Source organism: Eptatretus burgeri, chromosome 9 (genome assembly GCF_056783735.1).
Source record: "Eptatretus burgeri isolate ZD-2024b chromosome 9, Ebu_testis_v1, whole genome shotgun sequence".
In the NCBI taxonomy this organism is placed as follows: Eukaryota; Metazoa; Chordata; class Myxini; order Myxiniformes; family Myxinidae; genus Eptatretus; species Eptatretus burgeri.
In genome coordinates, this window is record NC_140969.1 from 21,473,581 (window position 1) to 21,496,844 (window position 23,264).

Sequence of the window (23,264 nt, forward strand, 5' to 3'; positions counted from 1 at the left end):
TGGACTATCTTATTTCTAGATGACCCTCAAAATTTTTCACACTGATCAGATGGAGCATTCTACATATGCAATTATGACATCATAACGAAGGCACCTAGGAAGTCATTTTAAAAAAATCACAATTATTCCCTGTGAGGAGTACTTGCTATGCCAAGTTTCAATTTTTTTCCTTGGTGCAGTTTGAGATAGAGGTCCGAAGTTACTCTGTTATTCCAACATTGCTGCCACACCACATGACCTATGATGTCATAATTATGATTGAAACATTCTGCATGAATAGTCACACCTATGGTGAAAATTTTATCTCAATCTGACAAGCAGTTGGAGAGACAAGCATGAAAGTTTTGTGCAGACAAACAAAGACAGACAGACAAACAAACAAACGGACCCAAACACAATACCCTCTCCTTCGGCGAGGGTAACAAGCACGATTAATCATTACAAGACTTATACAAGGAAAAAAAAAAAAAAAAAAAAAAAAAAAAGCTAACCCAGTCTCTGGGCTCAGACACACAAACACCATACACACAGAACTGGGTGAGATAATTTTTGTGAATCTCACTTCTACATTATTAAACGTTTTCATTTGCACCATCATGGCCTGGATCCATATTGCCAAATCTCCTTGCGTCATGCCTCTTGAGCCTGAGGAAGGGGAGTGGCTCCTTCTTGGGGCACTCAGAGTAAGAGACGTTCCTTCACAAAGCTCCTCCCCACCAGACGCTTTATCAGCAGCCTCGTGTTAAACATAGATACGTATTAATCTGCTGTTTTTCCCCATTCTAGCACATTCCAAAAATTCCAATTTTTTTAAATTTAAAATAAAACCAAACATGCTCTCATGCAAATAAATTAAAATTTCTCTTAGAGAGAGGAAGGTCAAATCCCACTCCTGACACCAAATGTCACATGTGTGGCCCGCATCCACAACTGCAAGCAATTGAAGCAATTGCTGATGTGCCAGAATGAATCTGCCCAAGAGGTTGTTTTGATGTGTCTCTTTGCTTTCCAACACACAGGATTAGCCAAACAAGGGGATTACCCCAATCAATTTATCTCCCTCCAGGCGTAATTGATGAAGTAAGATGGTCGACTTTGGAAATATCGAAGGAACAGACAAACATACAGCCTTAACCCTATCTGGGCTGGGGGGGGGTGCAAAATGCCCCCCTCTCGTGGATTTTCATGATAACTTCCCAACCGCCGCCAAAATAGCCCAGCCCGGGTAGGGTTAAGGAATAAATAACAAAGAACTTTGACACAGGAGGAGGACATTTGGCCCATCATATATGGTACATCAATACCAGATTAAATAAACCCATCAGACTGTAGTGTAGACTTACTTTTACTTAGGGGAAGGGCAAAATGTTTTATAAACATATATACAGGACATATATATGTACATATATACGTACACACACATACACACACACACACACACACACACACACACACACACACACACACACACACACACACACAGTTTCAAAAAGTGTGATGCAACTTTAAATGTTTATTTACAAAGAAACAGAAACCTCAGGAACGTGAACCAAACCTTTCTTGAAAGCTTATGACATAGTATTTTCGATCACTGATTGCTATTGCAGCAAGTCATTGCTAGAGTTAGTGAGAGCCCAAGGTCTGAAATTGGCATTTATGCAAAATCCATGTAATTGACGTTCTCGATGTGTGCCTCTCCACGGTTCAGACAGGCATTGATCCTGACTCTAAAGTTCTGTCCAACTTTCCTATATGTCTCATGTGGCACTGCCTGGAGGTAGTCTGACACCTCCTGCTTCAGATCATCCAGTGTGGCAGGGTGGTTGGTGTAGACAGAGCCCTTGGCAGCTCCCGAGAAGCAGTAGTCCAGAGGGTTCACGTCTGGGCTGTGGGGTGCCCAATCATGAGCGGTACCCAGGGCAACGAGGTGGTTTCTAAAGAGCTGCTGCAGGAAAGTGATATAACCGAGAAAACCAAGAAACCCGGATAACCGAGAAACCCAGAAATAGGTGGGCATGGTGGTGGTTGGGGGGGGGGGGGGGATTAATGAGGGTGACAAAAAAAATGGGTGTGAAAGGGGGATGATCTGAAATGGTAGTGAAGAGCCATCTTGCAGTCCTGGAGGGAAGGAATATTGAACAGACCGAGGAAGTTGGTTACACAGGCAGGAAAAAATAAAAGGAACAAACACATGGAGGTGAGCAGAGAGTCTGGATTTTCTGAGTTTCACCAGAAGAGAGTTACTGGCAGAACACAAACACACTGCAGAAACCTGGGTAAGGATGGGGGGAGACAGAGGATGCAAGACTGGAAAGGAGCTGGTAGAAGACAGACCACCAACCTATTTGTGATGTAAAAGTAATCGGCCCAGAGACCCAGCTTAATCGAAAGAGATTCCAATGATTTTGAAGGACTTGGTTTCGATAGCATCAAAATGAATAAAATGTGAGGCAGGGGCACCAGCCAAACGGGGAGAGCAGTATTCCAAGCTGCAGATGAAGGTCTTGTCATTAGATAACAGTTCAGATGTATCAATGAAAGAAGCAGCATGACTGATGATGCCCAATCAGCGGCTGGCTTTGAAAGCTCACTTGGATATGTGGTTTGCTCAAGACAGATCAGGCTGATACCGAGGCCCAAAGGTTTGAGTGACAACTTCAAGAGGATTGTTGAGGAAGTAGATGGGAGAGTTTGCCAGACAGTGTTTTTCAGAGAGACAGAGTGTGTGCAATTTGTCAGGTTTGAACGACATATTCCAAAGTGTTGGACCACGTCGTGATTCTATCAATGTCTACAGAGAGGAAAGAGGCTGCTGCCTACCTATCTGAAGGATGAGGGATGCTACAGCACAGGATGGATTCATCAGCAAAGAGATTTAAAGGATTTTGAGAATCAGTAACATTGGTGATGAAGATTAGGAACAGCACTGGGCCCAAGACACTGCCTTTGGGCACTCCATAACAGGGGGAGGGATGAGAAGATCCTGTTTAGAGCTACATGGGTATGAGAGTGTGAGGAAGTCAGGAAGGCATGAGGAGCTGGCGTTGGATGCCACAAGCAGAGCTGCACACTTGCGCTATAAACAAGCTTGTTTAATTTTGTCCTGAGCTTTGGCAGTTTGTTTGAGGTTGATGGAAAGTGTAGTATGAAAAGTACAAATCAGGAGTACTATGGAGAAGGGAGCAGATTAGATGAATTAAAAAACCCGGATGAATTTACTGCACTGATGATGCGATTCACTGGTAATGCAATGATGATTTATTCACTGCAATGATGAATTTAGAATTGGTATTGGTTAATCTTGCAAAACAAAACATTTAACAATGAAAACAAATCCCTCGAGCTTTCATTCATGAACACATCACCTCCACATCCTGTCAAAGGGAAATGTGCACCAAACTTCATAAGCTTACATATTGCGAACAAACAAATCAATCATTTGGTCGTAACAGCACGTTGATATTACTTACCGAATACTTTGTGCTGGGCATTATCAGAGCTCATTACTGACGTCATAAATCGGATAGATACACCTATAAAAGGAAAAAAAAAAACTCTCCATATATATATATATATATATATATATATATATATATATATATATATATATATATATATATATATATATATATCCCTCACATGCATGGCCACATCTTTTAAAGTTACAAACACAACTTTGTGTGGGGGTAACATAGGCTATGTCACGCAGGGGAATGGGGGCTGGGGGAGGGCGTAAATTCTCAATGTAAATGTGTAGCACCACCTGGTAGTCATGGCAGAGGGTATTACAATTTTCTAATATTCTTTCGCTACAAAGTGTTACTTATTCACGTTTTCTTACTGTGCAACGCCTGGTAAATCTACGAGTTTGTAACAAACGTGAACGTGAAAAAAACAAGGTAAGAGTTTTATTTATCCTATGCCTGCTTTCGAAGTTAAAAGCAACATGTTATAGGATATAAACCAAACTTTCTTTCTTTTGTATAGGTATATTTCCTGGTCATCACAAAAAAATTGAACATTGGGTCAATTAAACAAAGCGATTGGTGCTTAGCTAGCAGAAAACTACGACGTTTATGGCGCAAAACTCAATCACAATGTTTTTAGAAACCAATATTCTTTCTGGTCACAAGATGTCAGTGGTAACCTTTGTTCCTAAAGTCAGAGTGAAGTGACGTCAGTCAAATGTGCCCTTTTACAATCATAGTTTGATCTGACCTTGGAAAGATAGCACGATTATTTAAAAATATATTTACCGATATCAACAGGGCTCATGGAAGAGCAAGTTGTGAATTGTGCCTGCCAAAGGGAAGGGGTCCTGTGCCTGTAAACTCATATAGTAATTTTTTGTCAATGTCTGAATGTGGGGCCATTGCCCTAGCTTCTGTGCAGCCATGCGATGATTTTGGCCTCAAGAAACGTCGAACTTCGGCCAGAAAACCCCATCCCTTCGTCTGTGACGTCTATATGGTAACCTATGATATCATGAATACCTATATTAGTGTAATTATGTTGATTGGAAGAAAATGAATGCATCATCTGTGGAAATATGAGTAAATACTGTATTAGCAAAATATCTAATGCTAGAGTATTGTATACATGCTAAGGCCATGTTAAAAAAAAAATAATAATAACCACAGTTTATCATCAGTGACCTTTCAAGATTGTTTCCACGAGCAACATTTCACATAAGATACTTCAACAATAAATACAAATAAACTAGAGATAATAAGAGACATTCATTCTCGTTCTATTGCTACAGTTTTTTTAAGGAGTGGGGTGAGGGAAAGGAGGGTGAGGGAAAAAACTTTTTCATTACAAAACTTAAAAAAAAAAAATTGGCCAAGGTCACAAAAGTTATTCCTTGAATCAAGACAAGAACGATTAATGCAACATCTCAGATCTCGTGATCTGTGTATTAAAAATATATCCTGAGACCACAAATCATTAGAATAACCACTGATACCATTTTCAGTTCTGAAATGAGCAAAATCATGTTCATAACCCAGCAAAATAATCATAATTAAAAAAAAAATAGCACAGCAAATTATTGTGCAGCTGGCAGGATAGTTTAGAGGTGTGCACAACTCAACTCTAAGCATGTGCATTGGCCATCACAAGCACAATCAAATCAAAGGATCCATATGCCAGCACTGGTTTATGGTGGACGTGAAAGATTTCACGGTGTCCTTCGTGAAGTATCGCCGGCACCCTGAACAAATTACAGATCCTGGTCCAATATCCTGAGTCCAATATCCTAAGACGATTACCTGTTAAGGATTGGTTCTCACCTTCAAACGTTTCTCGACTTGTTAAGAACATCAAGAAGCTTTGTCAAGTGTGTGTCCCCCAATACTCATTACAGTATTATAAAATGTGGTAAACCTCTCAGCTTCCCCTCATCCCACCCCTCTCAGCTTCACCCCCCCCCTCACACTCTCAGCTGACTACACCCCTCCTACTCCACACTTCCCCACCCATCCCCTCTCCTTGCTCCTTTCCCCATTCCTGCATCCTGCCAGCAGCTCCTCTTGCCCTGTCCCTCCCTAACTGTGTGGACTTCAAACATCCAAAGCTTCAGCTACAACCTTACAGAGCTCTAAACCCAGGCCGATGTCAAAAAATCGGACATCATCAAATCCTTCCTTCTTCTGCAATGGCCTCATCTCAGATCATCAATTCGGATTCAGACCAGATCACTCTACTTTGAACATTCTGCTCCTACTCTCCCAACAATGGATGGATTCCTGCATTAGGAATAGGACAGGTCCTAGAACACTGCCTTGCAGCACATCAGCTTTGACAGGGAGAGGAGATGAAGTCAGATCACTTCACTCTCACTTCATGCCGAAATTTCTTGGGAAAACCACATTTCAAAGTTGGCTTCCAAAGCCAGTTGCCAACTGGGCATTATCAATCATGCAAAATCCTTCCTTGGCAAAACTGAACCCTTATCCACCGACAAGGCCTTCGTCCACAGTTTGAAGGAATACTGCTCTCTACTTTAGGCTGATGCATCTGCCTCACACCTTGCTTAGCTTGATCCCATGAAAACCAAGGCAGTGAAGATTATTGTAATTTCCCATGCAGAAGCTGAGTCTATGGGCTTATAGATCTATGGATATGGAGTCTATGGATCTTCAAAGTCTCTTGCTATCACTTTCCCATTGGCAAAAAAGGTTGGTGGTCCCTCTCTTTTGTACCAACATACTTTCTGGTCTTGCATCCTCTGTCCCCCCCCCCTCCACCCCTAGGTTTCTTCAGGGCACACAAGTTCTGCCAACAATCTCCTTTGGTGAAACTCCTAAAATCCAGAATCACTCTTCACCTCAACTCATTTGTTACTCTTTTCTCCCTCTGTGGAATCAACTTCCACATTCTCTTCAATCTAATGCTCCTCTCCAAGTTTACAAGACAATCTCAGATCATCCCCGATCCAAAACCATGATTTTTTTCTACACCTGTTAACTCTCGCCAAGCCCACCTCTTTCCAACTATGCTGTTTTTCATTCCTGAGAGTTTTCTTCTGTATCTATATTGTCCACTCCCTATCCTCATTCTTCCTCACATTCCTCATCTTCAAAGTTTCACTCTGTTTTCTCCTTCAACCATGCTGTTGTGTTTTTCCCCTTCTCCTTCTGGTCTTTGTTTTGTTCTGTTACCTCCTGATCCAAGATATGTTCAAACTCCTCCACCAGCCTTGATTCTGCATTAACAACAGAACAAAACACAATTTCAGTGTCGTTTTATTTGTCGACTTTGTTGTCTGGTCAGTCAGGGCACATTTCGGAATATTAATCTGTTTAAAAATAGGTTAAACATTTTAAAGCTATTCATGAGATAATGGTATTGTTAACACTACCCAGACACTACCATTTGAACAATAAGACTGCCAGAAGTCAATTTGATGGACTCACTAAAATTTATTTATAAAATGCTCATCAGAAAAACCTCATGCAAAAATGGACTGTGATCAACCAATTGAGAAAATAATGAGCACATCATTCACCCAGATCAGTCGCACTTTGTACAATTCAAAGGCCCTTAGCTTGAGATAGATTTCCAGAATGTTGTTGAAGGAACAAACATGTTTTTTTTTTTTTTTTAGATGTCTTGTATAGTGATAGAGTGTGTGTGTGTGTGTGTGTGTGTGTGTGTGTGTGTGTGTGTGTGTGTGTGTGTGTGTGTGTGTGTGTGTGCGTGTGCGTGTGCGTGTGCGTGTGTGTGTGCGTGTGCGTGTGCGTGCGTGTGTGTATATATCTTATATATTTATGATATATGATATATGATATATACATCATAAAAATAAATTGTTATATTATATGTATATAAAATATTATATATATAAAATATTATATAGTATATATAAAATATTATATATATATATATATATATATATATAAAATATATATAATATATATGATACATATATATATATATATATTATATATAAAATATATTAGATATATTCATATATATATATATATATATATATATATATATATATATATATATATATATATATATATATATATATAATAATATACATATATATTGAAAAAATATATATTATTCAGATAAAATATTATATAATATATATATATATATATATAATACTTATTATATTATACATATAAAATATGATATTATACATGAAATATTATATATACAATATACACACATTATATATATATATATATATATATATATATATATATATATATATATATATATATATATATATATATATATATATATATATATATATATATATATATATATATATATATATACACACACACACACACACACACATACACACAGTAAAGCCTTCTCCAACGTGATGGGGGGTTTCACATTTACACGATCGTGGCTGCCGTTTTCCCTAAGATTGATGTTATTCTTAGTCCTTGTTACTGTACTGTATTGTACTTTACTTAAACCTTGTCCACACATGATGATGGGTTGTAGCTGCTTCTCAACCAACCCGGACACTCTACTTACAAAAGACGGCTCTACCAGGCCTTTATCCAAGACTTCATCTTGGCTCATAATTTTATCTTGTTCATCCAAACGAGCCTCCAATCCTTTTACCTCCTCCGCCAAATTCATCCCTTGCTTCCTCAGCTCTCCCCACTCTTCAACTTGCAGCTGCATACGAGCATCCACACAGGCACGATGACGTTCCAGGCTTTCATCCACTTTATCAACCCGAATGTTCGTTGCATCAATTTTATCTACCAATTTTTTTCGTATATTTTCCCCCTCCAATGTAATTTCTACCTTTGTTTCCTCCAATCTAGCCTCGAATTTGCTTTGTATTTCTCCCAATTTAACATCCACACACTCCTGCATCTCAGTTTTCATTTTCTCCATCTTTTCCCCCAATTCATCCCTCATTAAATCAATCCGTGCACCCAACTGTACCCCCATTACCCCCAATTGATGTCATTTCTGCCCTCTGTGCCGTCATTTCTGCCCTCTGTGCCACGAATTGATTTGCTATTTGTGCCGTCATTTCTGCCCTCTGTGTCACGAATTGATTTGCCATTTGTACCGTCATGTCCCCTATTAAACGTTCCAACATTGTCTGGATCGACATCGCGCCGGTTTCCGACGCTGCCGGCCCCGTTACGGGCAATGAAGCACGGTCCACGCTCGGAATGGGGGAGGTTCCAACCCTACCCCCGTCTCTCCCTTCTTCTCCCGACTCGCTGCCAGACACGTGGCCTTCCTCCTCAAACATCTGCACATCCGCCATGGTGCAGAAGTCCCGTTTGCCGCCAATTAATTTAAATTTGAAAAATCCCGCCAAAATTTTCCCGCGCTCGCGCGCTTTTCTGTAATAATTTTATATTCCAATTTATGGCGAGATTTTAATCTTGGTATATTCTCCCGATACCAAATATAATTTAGAGGGGTTCGAACATCCCACTTCTGACACCAATGTGACGTCCGAGGGACTTGAACAGTCCCGCCAACGTAGAATGAGCCGAAACGATGGAGGCGGTTTATTTATTTATAACCCAAACATGGCGGTTCTAATCGCTCTACCGCAAATGGGACGAGGAAGGTGGCAAGTTGCCACCTGCTGCTTACGCTGAAGCTTACGATGATGCAAGTTGCCACCTGCTGCAATCAAGATCGCAATTCGAATTTACATTCTGCATTAATTGCGACAAAAAAAGGCCAGTGTTTTCCCAAAGATTTTATTATTTTTCCTTTACTTAATTACTATTTAATTTATATACACGAGTATCAGGAGCAGCTCATGATACGCGTGTATATAAATTAAATTGTAAATGCGCATGCATATAAATAAACCTGCCGCCATCAAGTGAACTTATATCGAGCATTATGACTCCCAAAAGACCCAATATGAACCAAACAGACAAGAAGAGGAGGAAAACAATGACCGTGGAGGTCAAACTTGATATCCTGAATAAATTATCATCAGTTCCTGCTTCATCTTTGGCCAGGTAATATGGCGTGAGATGGTACGGAAGGCCGAAGATAAATCCCGACACTGAACTTCACAGGGAATTAAAACAGAAGGCAAAGCAAGTGCCTATAACACAATTATTTCGGCCTAATTCAGCAGCTACCAGCAGGACTTCAACAGCATTCACCATCAAGTCATCACCGAAACCTCCAACAATCACCTCACAATAAGGTGATTTACTTTGCAATAATACTGTATTATTATGATACTAACACTTATTTTAGTGTATATTTAATAATGCTGCACTATTCCATACCAAAACACGTCAAAAAAGCAAAAAAGGCTGTTTTGGGGTCAGTTTTTTTTGGAAGCCTGGAACATATCCCCAATTTCCCCATACATTGAATGATTCCCCCAACATGAGGTTATCCCAGAACGTATCCCTCATGTTGGAGGAAGTTTTACTGTATACATATATAAATACATATACAAATATACATAATATTTATAAGATAAGATTGTATCGAAATATATACAACATTATATTGTATCTATAATATTATATTGTATCTATAATATATTTATATATGATATTAGATTGTAGCTATAATATATATTGTTGTGAATTCGCAACCGCCGGCGTGCGATCAGCCACGTAACTCGAATCGCGGCACGTCGCCCACCGGACAGACAATTCAGTCGTGACCCTCTCGGAACAATGCCGGGAGCTAGTCACGGGTGGGCCTTTCGATCTCACCACAATCGTGGCAATCGGCCACCCGCGTAGGATAGGGTTGTTCGCCAAACTCGACCTACCTAAGCACCGACGCAGATGGTTAATCAGGCGATCGTACCTTGCCGCAGGTCGACTTCGGACACAAACCGCTGAAGCGGTTCGTTCCGTTCTGCAGAGATAACCGAGCGGAGTTATCGTCGACCTCGACGGTTCGGATTAGTTACCGGGAACTTACACCCACTACCAATCTCTTACGCAATGCAGGATGGAGAGTCAATAAAAAGAAAGGAGACGAAGCAGAGTGGGAACAGTTCAACAAGCAAGCATTTTATTGCGCGACACACGGACACAAAGCAATCACGTATATTCAGTCACAGCAACAATAATAAAAGGCATGTATTCAAGCACAGAAAGAAACAGTAAAAAAGAGATACTACCGACTAAGACCGACAGACGGCAACACTTACGCAGTTTCACTTAACAGACGGCGCCACCACAAGCATTTACACAAAAAGCAAAGGAAAAAGAAAGCCACCCTCATAGGCGAGGAGGCAGACAGGTCCGCAGACCAAATGTACGTGAATCCCGGAAGATCGGCCAGGTCCACGAGACCGGGGAGGTTTTACCCGTGTCCTCGTGACGCGATGGCGGGCAAGCCGCAATGTTCGCGCAGCTGCGCCCCGACTCTGTGCCCTGGCGTGGTCGGCAAGTCGTCTCCGGCGTGCTCCGCGCGAGCGGTCTTGTTGGCACCACGTTTAGGGTTGACATGTCATCAATAAAATGCCAATGTTTCAATTAGCAATTGTTGGTTTGTTTTATTTTGAACTGTTACAATTTTATTACATTTCAAACAAGTGGTAAGTTTCTTTTGCGTTTCAGTTTATATATATATATATATATATATATATATATATATATATATATATATATATATATATATATATTTTCATTACTTTCGTGTGGTACTATGGAACGCCAAGACTTCCCAAACATTGTCGGCATGTCCGCTAAGTGCCACAGCAATTTCATAGGGATCGTGTGACGGCGAGCCGAGTTTTTCGTGTGCAAGCTTGGTATTATAATATATATATATATATATATATATATATATATATATATATATATATATATATCTATCTTCTTCCTTCGGCTGCTCCCGCTAAGGGTCGTCACAGCGGATCATCCGTATGATCGCATAGTGATTTGGCACAGGTTTTACGCCGGATGCCCTTCCTGACACAACCCTGGTCGCCTCTTACGACACAGGGATATGGTACACCTATTCTAACCGGGGTATACACCGGCCCAGTACACTGGTACTCATTTCGCCGACCTCGGAAGGATGACAGGCTGAGTCAACCCCCTGGTGTATTCATTCAGTGGCCCAACGGGGCTTGAACTCAGGACCTTTTGGATCCCAAGCCGCTGCCCTAACCACTGCACCAACACCAGGCTGGAGATTAATACATATATATATATATATATATATATATATATATATATATATATACATATATACTGTATATTATATATAATCATATACATAAAATATATATGCATAATATATACATATATATGTAAATATAAATTTTATTTTATTTAAAAAAAACGATATATATATATATATATATATATATATATATATATATATATATATATATATATATATATATATATATATATATATAAAAATATATCAATGTAATATTTATGAAATATGTGTTTTTATGTAGTATGTATTAAATATGTGTATATATATATATATAAGATATAATATATATGTATAAATATATATATATATATATATATATATATATATATATATATATATATATATATATATATATATATATATATATATATATATATATATATATATATATATATATATATATATATATATATATATATATATATATATATATTATGGATAATATAATATATATTTCTTTATATTTTTATATATATATATATATATATATATATATATATATATATATATATATATATATATATATATATATATATATAATATGATGTGGGTGGGTGTAAAAGTTGTCACGTGGAATCATATTTTTGAACAGGCACTGTTGATAAACATGTGTTTGTTTTTGTTACGTGGCCTAATAATTCATTATGGCATTTTTTTCATCTAGCCAATTAAATGTTTCCATTGCTGGTCCAAAAAAAAAGAATGAAAAGACTGTCATTTCACAAGGAAGGGGATGAATGAAAAATAATTCGTACATGTCACCAAAAATTTGTTTTTCCGAGATGTGTGGAAGATCATCGCAATATAATTGTGCATCTCTTCATTTCATTGACTTGTCATCCATTTTTAGACAAATCTCATGACATTAAAACCAATTCTCCCGAAAATGAACATTGTAATCTCAGTAAACAGAGTTTTGGGCCATATATTTTGTTTAAATGAAAAAAATTTAAAATTATTTGACCTACAAAATTGAATGTCCTATAAAGATTTATATAAGCACAAACGTTTCATTTTTCTGACAGGTTGAATTTTGTTTGCAATGCCATTCACAAATAATCTTTTGATTTTGGCAATGTGATATCGACTGTGACAAGTTGTATTATACAGTGCCCTGCCAGAATAAAATGAATATCTCAGATTGTAAACAAACTTCATTTTAGCAATTCCTTATACCTACACACTCAAATGGACCACATTTATTAGTATCTGGAACCAGGTTATTTGGCACCATATGGTGTTTGAAGCTGTGAAGGCATCATCTCGACAATATTCTACGTGACAGTCTGATCCAGTTTTTGCAAAATGTGGAATAGATTTTCTTGCAGCTCTTGTGTATTACTTGGTCAAGGTCGACTTTTTCTGATCAATGTTCCAAGACATGTTCGAGGGCGTTCATGTCAAGACTCTGTGGTGACAAGGCAAGAAGCTTCAGCCCGCTCCATCTCTTCCAGGTAGAGGTGGTTCTGAGTATAAGGCATGTGGTGCCATCTTCCCACAGAAAATGTATTCCATACTGCAAAATGCCTTGATCGTGTCATTGTAAGAGAGTTTCTTAAACACCAGCAAGGTATTTCGCAGTATAATGTCAAAGGACATGCCACGATATATACTAATAAATTCCATCCATTTGATTGTGTTCATATAAAAGACAAGTTAGGGTACCCAGCATTGCCCAGGTGAAAAAGAACATTATCAAATTTGAAATGAAGGCAAGTATAATTGAAAAGCAATTGCATCCAAATCAGGATCCATCACAAATGTCAAATCATAGTAACCATGGACATCATCATGACTCAGTGTATTATTGCAGTGCCTGAGGATATACTGTACAACATTAGTTTTCCCATTTGAGGCTATAATGAAGAGGTTCTTTGGATTTCCAACTCTTGAACATCCCACATAACGTTGTCCATGTGATAAGCATGGTGTTTCCAGGTCAAGGCCAACAACTTTGAGTGATTGACCCTGGACTTGTTTGTAGACATACCAAAGCTGAGTCTGATGGGAAATTGAAGTCTCATAATCGAAAGGCATATCTGTGGGTTTGAGAGGTATTGTGGGAATGAAAACATCTCCCTTGGCACTTCCAGTAATAATGGTGGCCTCCAAAATATGTGGCATTAGCCGCTTCACATTAAGTCTGGTTACACTGCATAGCTTTGGCAGTTTCATTGGTCTCATAGCAACATGATTGGTGTATCCCTCCCCACTCCACCACTTCTCAACCCTACCCCACCTCCCCACAGAAGGTCCTCACGCCCCCCAACTCTGTCCCATCATTGCCCTCTCCCCCACCCTTTCCAACCCCAACTCTGTCCTCCCCTCCTCACTCGCCCCCCCCCCCTTCCACCCCGCTTATAAAAGCAAATGGGTGTTCCCACATTGAAACAGCAGCATATTTAACGCTTTGCCCTCCCCTATTTTGCTTTCATCAACTTCACAGAAACCACAATGAAATCAACTCCGACAAACCATGAAACAGACATGGCCCATCACGGTTGCCTGCCCACCTCACAATCCTGCAAAATATGCGGAAACCCTGTGGAATTACAACTGTCAAGTGACCACGAGATCTGAAACCAATTATCTTCTTCCGGCAATGCATATATACACATTGTTAAAAGTAAATAATGACGGTTTGTTAAAGATCCGTTCGGCCATCTCTGAGCAAAATGGTGACAAACAAACATCTCTCTTGTAGTATAGATTGTTAAAATAAAGTTTATTTACAATAACATAATAAGTGATGTTCATTTTTTCTGGCAAGGCAATACTTTTCCTGGATCTTATCACTATTTAACTCCATTTTGCTTTGCTCATGCAAGAAACAATTCCAATCACTATAGTGTCCCTACTACTACCCTACTAGTACGTGTCCCTACTACTACCCTACTAGTACGTGTCCCTACTACCAATAAAGAAATAGAAATGTATTGCCAAGTACACACTTGGACAATTGATGAAAACTTTTGTTACGCATTATTTTTGCCAAATGAAAAAAAGATATGCTAACTTACGATTGCATTTACAATGTTTCATTCAGACAGCAGATTATGTTATTGAAATTAAAATATTGGAGGGTGGTTTTTCATGGATATGGGGCCAGATTGATGCTAACAGACTTTGAAACAATGGTTATAAAGACAAAGAGGTAAATTAAAAACGTATTTCATGAGACCTTCAAAGTTAATGGAGTTACCCATTCATCCTCAGGGGCAAGGAAGGCCGGAGGAAAGCCAACCTGGTGGACTGATGAGGAAACGAGGACTCTCATCTCACTTATCAAATCTCAAGGAATGGTGGAGCTGTGCACGGGCAAAAGACTGCGAAACTCTGATGTGTACCAACGCCTAAGCCACCTACTGGCAGAAAAAGGCTTCAAACGTCCTTCAAAACAAGTCCGAGCACGGTGGAAGAAGCTCAAATTCTGGTACAACCGGGACAGATGCATCACACGGAGTACAGGCCCTGTATCCCCAACGTTTCGATTCTTTCGGCAGCTGGATCAGTTACTCGGGCCATGTCTGCAGAATTGGTGCACAGATGTGACGGACTCCACACCTTGCTCACAGGAACATTCCCAAAATACAGGTTTGTGACAAATCAATTAGTTGTGAAAGTTGCTATTCCGAGATAGTGCTTGGATTTTAGGTGTCCGTGCAAGGCCAGGTGCTGTGTTTGAATGATGAAGAAAACAAAAACAATGACGAGTTGTTTAGTTTGTGTGTGGCCTCTTGCGAGCTCTCATGTTCCTGTGCCTGGTGTTGGCTTTGTGGTTAGGGTGGTGGGCTTGGGATCTTAGGGTCCTGAGTTTGAGCCCTGTTGGCTGCTGAATTAACACCAGGTGGGGTTGACTAAGCCTGTCATCCTTCCGAGGTCAGCGAAATGAATAGCAGCGTACTGGTAGAGGGCCACAGCATTAGCGGCACACCCGCGCTTCCAAGAAATGATAGCAACTCAGCAACCAAGCTGCCAGATGCAAGAACAGAACTGAATTAATCAATAAACAATAAAGCTATGGACAATGGAAATGTATTGACATAATAGGTTGCATGGATGATACGGGTACATGGAGGCGGCACTATGCACCCTATTGAGTGTCATTCTCATTTAATACGATGTGTAATGCCCCTTCTCCCATTGGGAGTGACGCTATGATCGAGCAAGTTTGGGTACACCTTTCAATTGCTTGCCACTCAATTACACTCGAGCCACTACAGTAGCGGTCGCAACACCTGCGAGTGTGGGTACCCACACCGGGAATCAAACCCGGGCCATGCCATGTACAATATGTATGTATGTATGTGTATATGTATACATATATATATATATATATATATATATATATATATATATATATATATATATATATATATATATATATATATATATATATATATATATATATATATATATAGTTACACGCTGCCTCCATGCACCAGAGCTAGTGCCCCAATTGCCCAAAGGAGAACATGGCAGAAAGCTGTCAATGGACCACAATGATGTGTCCCATCTATTGTTTACCAGGTGAAACCAGCATAAGACACAAAACAGAAATATTTTTAATGTGTAATTTATTAATCTCTACTGTTTACCTTTCACACACCAAAACCTTTTACTGAGATTCCATAACAATGATTGAAAAGAAACACAATGATTTTAAAACTCCCCACAGTAATACATACCACATTCAATGCTTCGAAAACTCCCCCAAAGTTACACACACGTTTCAATGCAGTTTTTAATTCTCTCACAACTCTTAGGGAGGCAACTTATCTCAGGTACCCCCTTATCTCGTTATCCCATGCGTCTTAATACAGCACTCCAGCAGAATACACGAGTCGGTGACAAAGTTGTGTTCCTTTCACGTTCAAAGCAGGCTCGGTTGTCCCGGTTGAAGCACCAAGTGGCGTCCAACTGGCCAGGCATGTTGCGAGTCCCCAGAGGGTGATATTCATACCATCGAAGCAAGCAGATGAATCCGTGTCCACTACTCGCAGTTAGGGATCATGCTGTGCCCAGCGATGCTTTGGGAGGAGGATGAGCTCGGCCTTTTTGTCAATGTGCCTGGAGAGAGTTCATCTGCTTGGATGTCGGCTCTGTGACACCCACAAAATTGTGTTGGTTCCTTGTGAACTCAACCGGTTAGCCGCAAAGATACAATGGGTTTGACTCGGAGCTGTGGTCAACATGCACACTGTCGTAGTGTACCCACAGCCGTTTCAGCCCGATCCTTGCCGTTCACAGCTCGCTTTCACCAAACCGCTGCTGGGTCCTCCAATATATGGCGAGCAGTGAGCCATGCTCTCAAATGGCTCACTGCTTGCCTTGTATTGTATTGAACACAAAGTCAATCCGAAGCCAGGCGACAAAATTCTGCATTCCTTGTCTGTTCAAAGGCTTGACCATGGGTCAAGATCAGCATGTCCCATAATAATTCTTTCTCCAAGTTTGTTTATCTTTCATATAGAAATTAGCAAATTGAGACATTTTAGCCTCAACAAAGCTGTCCTCAAAGTAATGCTGACATTCCAGTCCTCAATTGAGCTCCACATATGCAGGCAGCCGTCTGCATCGGAGCACTTCCACACAATGACTACAATACTTATTTCATTCAAGTTGCCTTTTCCACAGAATATCTTAACATTTCCAATCATGTAGTATATTACTGATCCATAACAATATATACAGATACAGTTGGGGTCCTCCCTGAGACGATGACCTTTTACTGCCAAAAACCCACTCGTGCACACCCCGAGTCAAACTTCTTCCATCCAGCAATTCAGAAGTGCATAGAAGTGAAAACCAGATGCGCACAGACGTTTCTCAAACTATAGTATAAGAAACTCTCCTTTTCCTCTAGTTTTTGAACTCTGTACAAGTGTTGTCATATTGTTTGCCTTTTTTATTTCAGAGAAAGCCAAAACCAAATGGACAATCCCAAGCATAAAGATACGACCACAGGAGAGGTTTGTAGCGCATGTTCTCCAGAAGACATCCTCAGACTTCGCCAAGGAAGTCCGACAACCGGATGAGAGCTTGACAACACGGATATACGATGGGACACCGAAAGAAAAAACCCAGCATTCTGAAAAAATCAAGTCGCTTCACCTTTCGCGACAAGCCAATGTTGGAGATGCTGCAGAAAAGGTGTCTAAACCAACGCTGGGTCCTCCCGAGGTCATTTCAGTGCTACGCTTGCATACAGAGGAGATGCAAGCAGCCTCGCACCCTGGCGCGCAAGGTAAGAAATTCCAAAGATGTGGGACCACGCTTGCCGGCAAACAAGACCAGGGACTGTATGCTGCTGCCCTGGCTGTTGTAAAATGTGTGCAACGTTTTTGATGGTACGACATCGGTACGAAGCGTATGCTTGCCACCATACGCCTCTAGGTGCTCTCCAAGCCAGGAGGCCAGACCTGGAATGCCTACTGCTGGAGGAGCATCGTGCCACACTGGCTTTGTGGCAAAACAACATTCTTCTGCTCCAGCAACACCAGAGAGAGAATCAAGAGATGCTGAAGCAGCTTTTGAAACAGCAAGAAACCATGCTCAACATGCTCCAACAATGCCTGCTACATCCACCACCAGAAAATGCATCCAAGTCCTCTTCTCCACCTTACAGCCACAACAGCAATCCTTACTTCCCACATGCGTATGCTGCCAATCCTCTTCCTCTCAACACTAACTGCCGGTCTCCCTTTGCCAATGGTGACTCGACTACCTCCTTTGTGAAGAGGCCACCAGCACAGTCTTTAATGCACCTACATCATACCATCCCTAACTCGACTTCGGTCAAGCATCCTTCAGGGCCATAACACCAGCAAGAATCACAGTTTTAGACTATTCGACAATATTGCAGAAAATTGTTTGAGGATAATTTGTGTGTCCTGATCGTTAAAAAAAATCACATTAATTTCAATGTTTTACACAAAATATTGACAGATCAACTGGTATATAATTTTGTAAATATTTGACATGCTTCACCATCGATACAAACAATGGTGATACAGGGTGTTCCATCAAGACCTGGACAACTTTGGTTGTTAATCTATTTAAAACCACAAATGATCCAACAATACTCTGGTTTAAATGATACTGAAACTCCTAAAGTTTTGTGCACATCATCAGTACACTTCAATGTGAGCTCTGTTTGTGCACACAGGACATCAAGGCAGTACACGAGTTTCCATGTTCAGCTCAGCATGTTTGCATCCACTAGTGTGCATGCAGCTGCAATCCGAAAACGAAGATCCTGCAGGTGTGCCACCTTGGTGTTGTCGACAACATCTTTGACAAACCCCCACAGAAAAAATATAAAATAAAATCAGGGGGGGTTGATGTCTGGTGATTGTGGGGGTCAGGCGGTTGGTCGGTCTCAGGCAATCCAACAACCTGGAAATTTTTCATTCAGGACGGCTCGAACGACTAAGGCCAAATGAGAGGAAGCGCCGTCCTGTTGAAAAATGATAGCATGTTGCAGGACATCAAGGCAGTATTAACTCATGTGTCTTCAATCTGTGGGAAGGTGAATCCTTCCAACATGTCCATATAAATTGTTGAGGTCACTGCATCCTTCACAAAGAAAAACAGACCCACCAAGCAGTCAAGGAGAGAACCACATCACATGACCTTTGGACCGTCACGCATGTGTTCAATGACTATACGTGGCTGTTTACAGAGCCCCAGGTCCTCGCATTGTGCCGGTTGACCCTCCCTGATACATGAAAGCAAGCTTTGTCTGTGAACATGACCTTTTTCAGGTAATCTTCATCATCGTCTATGCGACTGAGCATTTTCAAGGCAAATGCCTTGCGGTTGGGTCCATCATTTGGTTTAAATTCCTGCAGAATCTGCACCTTATTCACATAAAGCTTCAGTCTTTGATGCAAAATCCTGTTTACAGTGGTGGTTGATAGTCCAAGTTCTCTGGATGCATGTTGGATTGATTTTCTGGGACTTTGTTGAAATAATTCACGCACTCATTCAGCATCTGCTGCATTTGGGCTTGGTTGACCGGTACTTTTCTGTTTCTGACAACTTCCAGTCTCCTTAAACCCCTTGAATCAATCACTTATACTAGTCCGTGATGGCGGATTCTTTCCATACCTTGTAAGGAAATTACACTGAACTTGCGTGTCGGATGTTATCTCGAACTATTCGACACACTGAGCTTTCTCCCGTGGAGTCGCCATTTTCTTTTACATTAAACCCCCAGACTTGAAAATAAAGAAAACGTTTTGAGTTTCTGTATCATATAAAACAAAGGGTATTGTTTTATCATTTGTGGAACTAAATATATTAACAACCAAAGTCGTCCGGGTCTTTTTTGAACACCCTGTATGTCCACCAATAGACAATGAAAGAACATCTCCAGGAAGGGAACAACCATGGCATGAAGTGGCAGTTTAAGCTCAGGAATCACCATGTACAAAACTAACTACATGCTGATGGATCTGATGTTGGAGAATAGGAACAATCAGGCAAGAGATTCAAACAAATCAGTCAAAAAAAGTTGTAAGAAAATGTTTTTTCAGGGACAATTCATGAAAGAGCCAACCTACCTGGGTAGATCAGCATTGCCCTATTAAGCTGTCTCAATTTGGCCTCAATTCCAGGTAACATCTGATGCGAATAAAAGTTCCCATCTGGTGTGAAACCAACAGTGGCACTGTCCGGTGGAGTCTTTTAAACATGCAACTACTAATGTTGATTATAATTGCTAGAAGGATCAATGTTCAAACCTTAACAGAAAAAGATTTTTCCTCACATGTTTAAATGTTCTCAGTAACTCTAATACAGCATGGCTCAAACCTCATCAACTTTGTTGACCGAGCACCTTTTGGTAGACCTGTTTTTGTTTTTGAAGCTTCCACAAGCATACATATGGAACTCACTCTTTTTGCATCCAAAATCAAAGCTCATGGAAGATCACGGTGACATTGGGGTACAAGCAAGAAGGTAGATGAGTGAAAGAAAGAAAAAATAGCCTGAATACGAGGGGTGAATGTGGGGAGTGTTAATGGGGGTAGAAAATATCATGAGTAGAGATGGTAGATGATATTAGATAGCACAATGCTGCAGTCTTGAAACCCTGTTGGAGAGATTTTGATTTTGCCAACTCAAGGATGTAGTTCTAGAGCTGGGAGAAAGAAAAAGGAATGGAGTTGAGCAGCAAGGCTGGATTTTGGAAAGTTAATGAGAATGGACTACTGGAAGAATGCATCTATCCTGAAGGGGGCTTGGGAGGGATTGAGAACTGAAGGAACAGGGGAACAAGGTAAGATAGATGAAATATAAAAACAACGGCTGCAGGGAGAGGATTCCACATTCGGAAGAATAAGGGGACAAATGAATGCATGTGGGCCACCAGCTTGGACTTTGGAAGGATGAGCAGGTGAGGGTTTCTTGAGGAATGTGTAAGATCTGGGGTGGCTTGAGGAGGGTGGAGGTCGGAGAGGGCAGGAGAAGAAAGGCCAGAAGCAAGTTTCCATAAAAGAGAGAGTCCACCAACTTGTGCACAGTGGAAGAACGAGTCCTTAGGAATCCACTGGCACTGAAGGTCTCGTTTTAGACTGCCGAGAGAGGAGCAAGGTGGGGAGCAGGACCACCAGCTCAGAATGGGGAACCATGCTCCATGGAGCTTCATATGAAAGTATAATTTACCACGATGAGCTCGGTGTGGCTCAGGGATGCCTTGGCTCTACAGACAATGCCCAGAAGGCGACATCTATAAAATATATAACTTCATATGCTTGAAGATCGTATTCTACTTTTCAAAGATGTCATCGGGAGAAGTGAAAATGTTCCCCCCTCCCCACCCCAAATCAAGACGGAATTGTTTCTGCACCAGCAAAACTTGATAAAGCTTGTAATCCTTTCTCAACACTTTCTTGCAAGTCTCACATTTTTTTTCCAAACAGTAGTTGAGTTTCCTGAGGTCATTGGAATGGAAGTCATGTTTTTGGCTCAAACTTTTTGCCTCTCTCTTGTATGCATTTCTGTTGTTAATATCCATGTCTCAGCACAACCAATTTATTGTATTTGAATAAAATTTTTACTGTATTCGAATGAGATACTCAATATGAAATGTTTTGGTATTTGAATAAAAATTAACTGGTAAAAAATGGAGACCATTGATCCTTCATTAAAATATATTGATTCGTAATAAAAACCCATCTTATTGCAGCCAAGGGTTTGGGTGCCATCCAGTAATTGCATACCTAATAAGGTAAATACTCTCACAACCAGGATTTTCCAAAGGGCAGGAAGGGAGTTTCCACAACCCCTCGATAACCTACATCTAAAGGTCACCTGCTAAATTAATAAGCAGCAGAGGTCCACAAAATATTAAAGTACAAAATCAAGGTGACAGGGTGAGAGTGCAAGAGTGTCAGTTACAATTTCTGAGATGTGCCTTCCGTGATACACTGCCAGTAGTGCTAATCTAGTCACAATTTTCTCCCACACTTGAGCCAAGGAGGGCACGCAAGCCCCCCCCCCACCTCCCCTGTTTGTGTTAATGCTCACAACTCAAATACAGTAATCAGACTAATATCTCTTAATTTGTGGAACACACCATATCCATATTATAACTCGTATGGGAAACTTTAAAAGGTTAGGCTTACTATATTACAAAAAAGTAAATAAATAAATACATTTTAAAAATCAAGGATGATTGAAAAGAAAGTTGAAAAAAGAAAGAAAGAAGAAATACAATGGAGAAATACTATTTTACTCTGCTGCGTTTGGTACAACTGCTCTCAGCCCAAACAGATGCACAATAAAATAATACTCTGGTGGAGGTGTGGAGGCTCGAGCATTAGCTCTCCAGATTGTCTGCAAGATTCCTCATTATGTTCACCCCGGAATTTGTCTTCTTGCATACCCTCCTCAAATGATCCCGATACATGAGGCTGCAAACAAGGGTGGTATATGGGTACTTATGATGGACTTCATTCCATCCGACCTGGTCTGCAACAGGTGATACGAAGCAGAGCCTTAGCTGGCCGGTTACTAAGGTGGCTGTGGTCTTGAATAGTTTAGGACATAGCTACCAGATAGAAAAGTATTCCTCCATTATCTTTAGGTCTTGAGTGAGGGTATGACCTCCATCTAGATCACATGGCTGGGAAGCGAGGGCCAGGCCATCAGCATCGGCAAACTTCCATGATACAGTCACAGGCAAATTGCAAATTTAAACGTTGAAAAGGATTAGTGCTCTGACTGATCACCGAGGTATTAATTGTTGTTGTTGAGCTTGTCTTATCTCCCAGTAATGCTGAAGTGCTGGTGTGATACCATGGATGTGATGACTGACTGACTAGCCTGGAAGGAGAGAAACCGTGAGAATAGCTACAAGGCCAGGTCACCATAGCCAGAGCTACCCAAATCTTAAGGCCTTGTTAACAACCAGCCTCAATGTGCATCAGCTTGAGGGGTCATTTGCTGGATTTCATGGTTTCAGGATAGGAATGAAATTGGCCTCTTTCCACATTGAAGGGAAAGTATCTGTAGGCTGAGCTTCATGTCACTTTCTGCGGCAGACAAGGTCGGAATAAGATCCATCATGCAATTGAAGAAAAAAAGCT

The 23,264-nt window shown here is 40.4% G+C and overlaps 1 pseudogene across 1 annotated transcript in view; it reads left to right on the forward strand.

The window, feature by feature from the left end:
* LOC147019680 (uncharacterized) overlaps positions 1 to 21,738 on the forward strand; it is a 62,654-nt pseudogene extending 40,916 nt beyond the window's left edge. The window contains exons 5-7 of the transcript XR_015061481.1: positions 14,887 to 15,264; positions 17,588 to 17,917; positions 18,067 to 21,738. The product of XR_015061481.1 is annotated as an uncharacterized LOC147019680 (transcript). The remainder of the gene's footprint in view (positions 1 to 14,886; positions 15,265 to 17,587; positions 17,918 to 18,066) is intronic.
* The last annotated feature ends 1,526 nt before the right edge of the window (positions 21,739 to 23,264 follow it).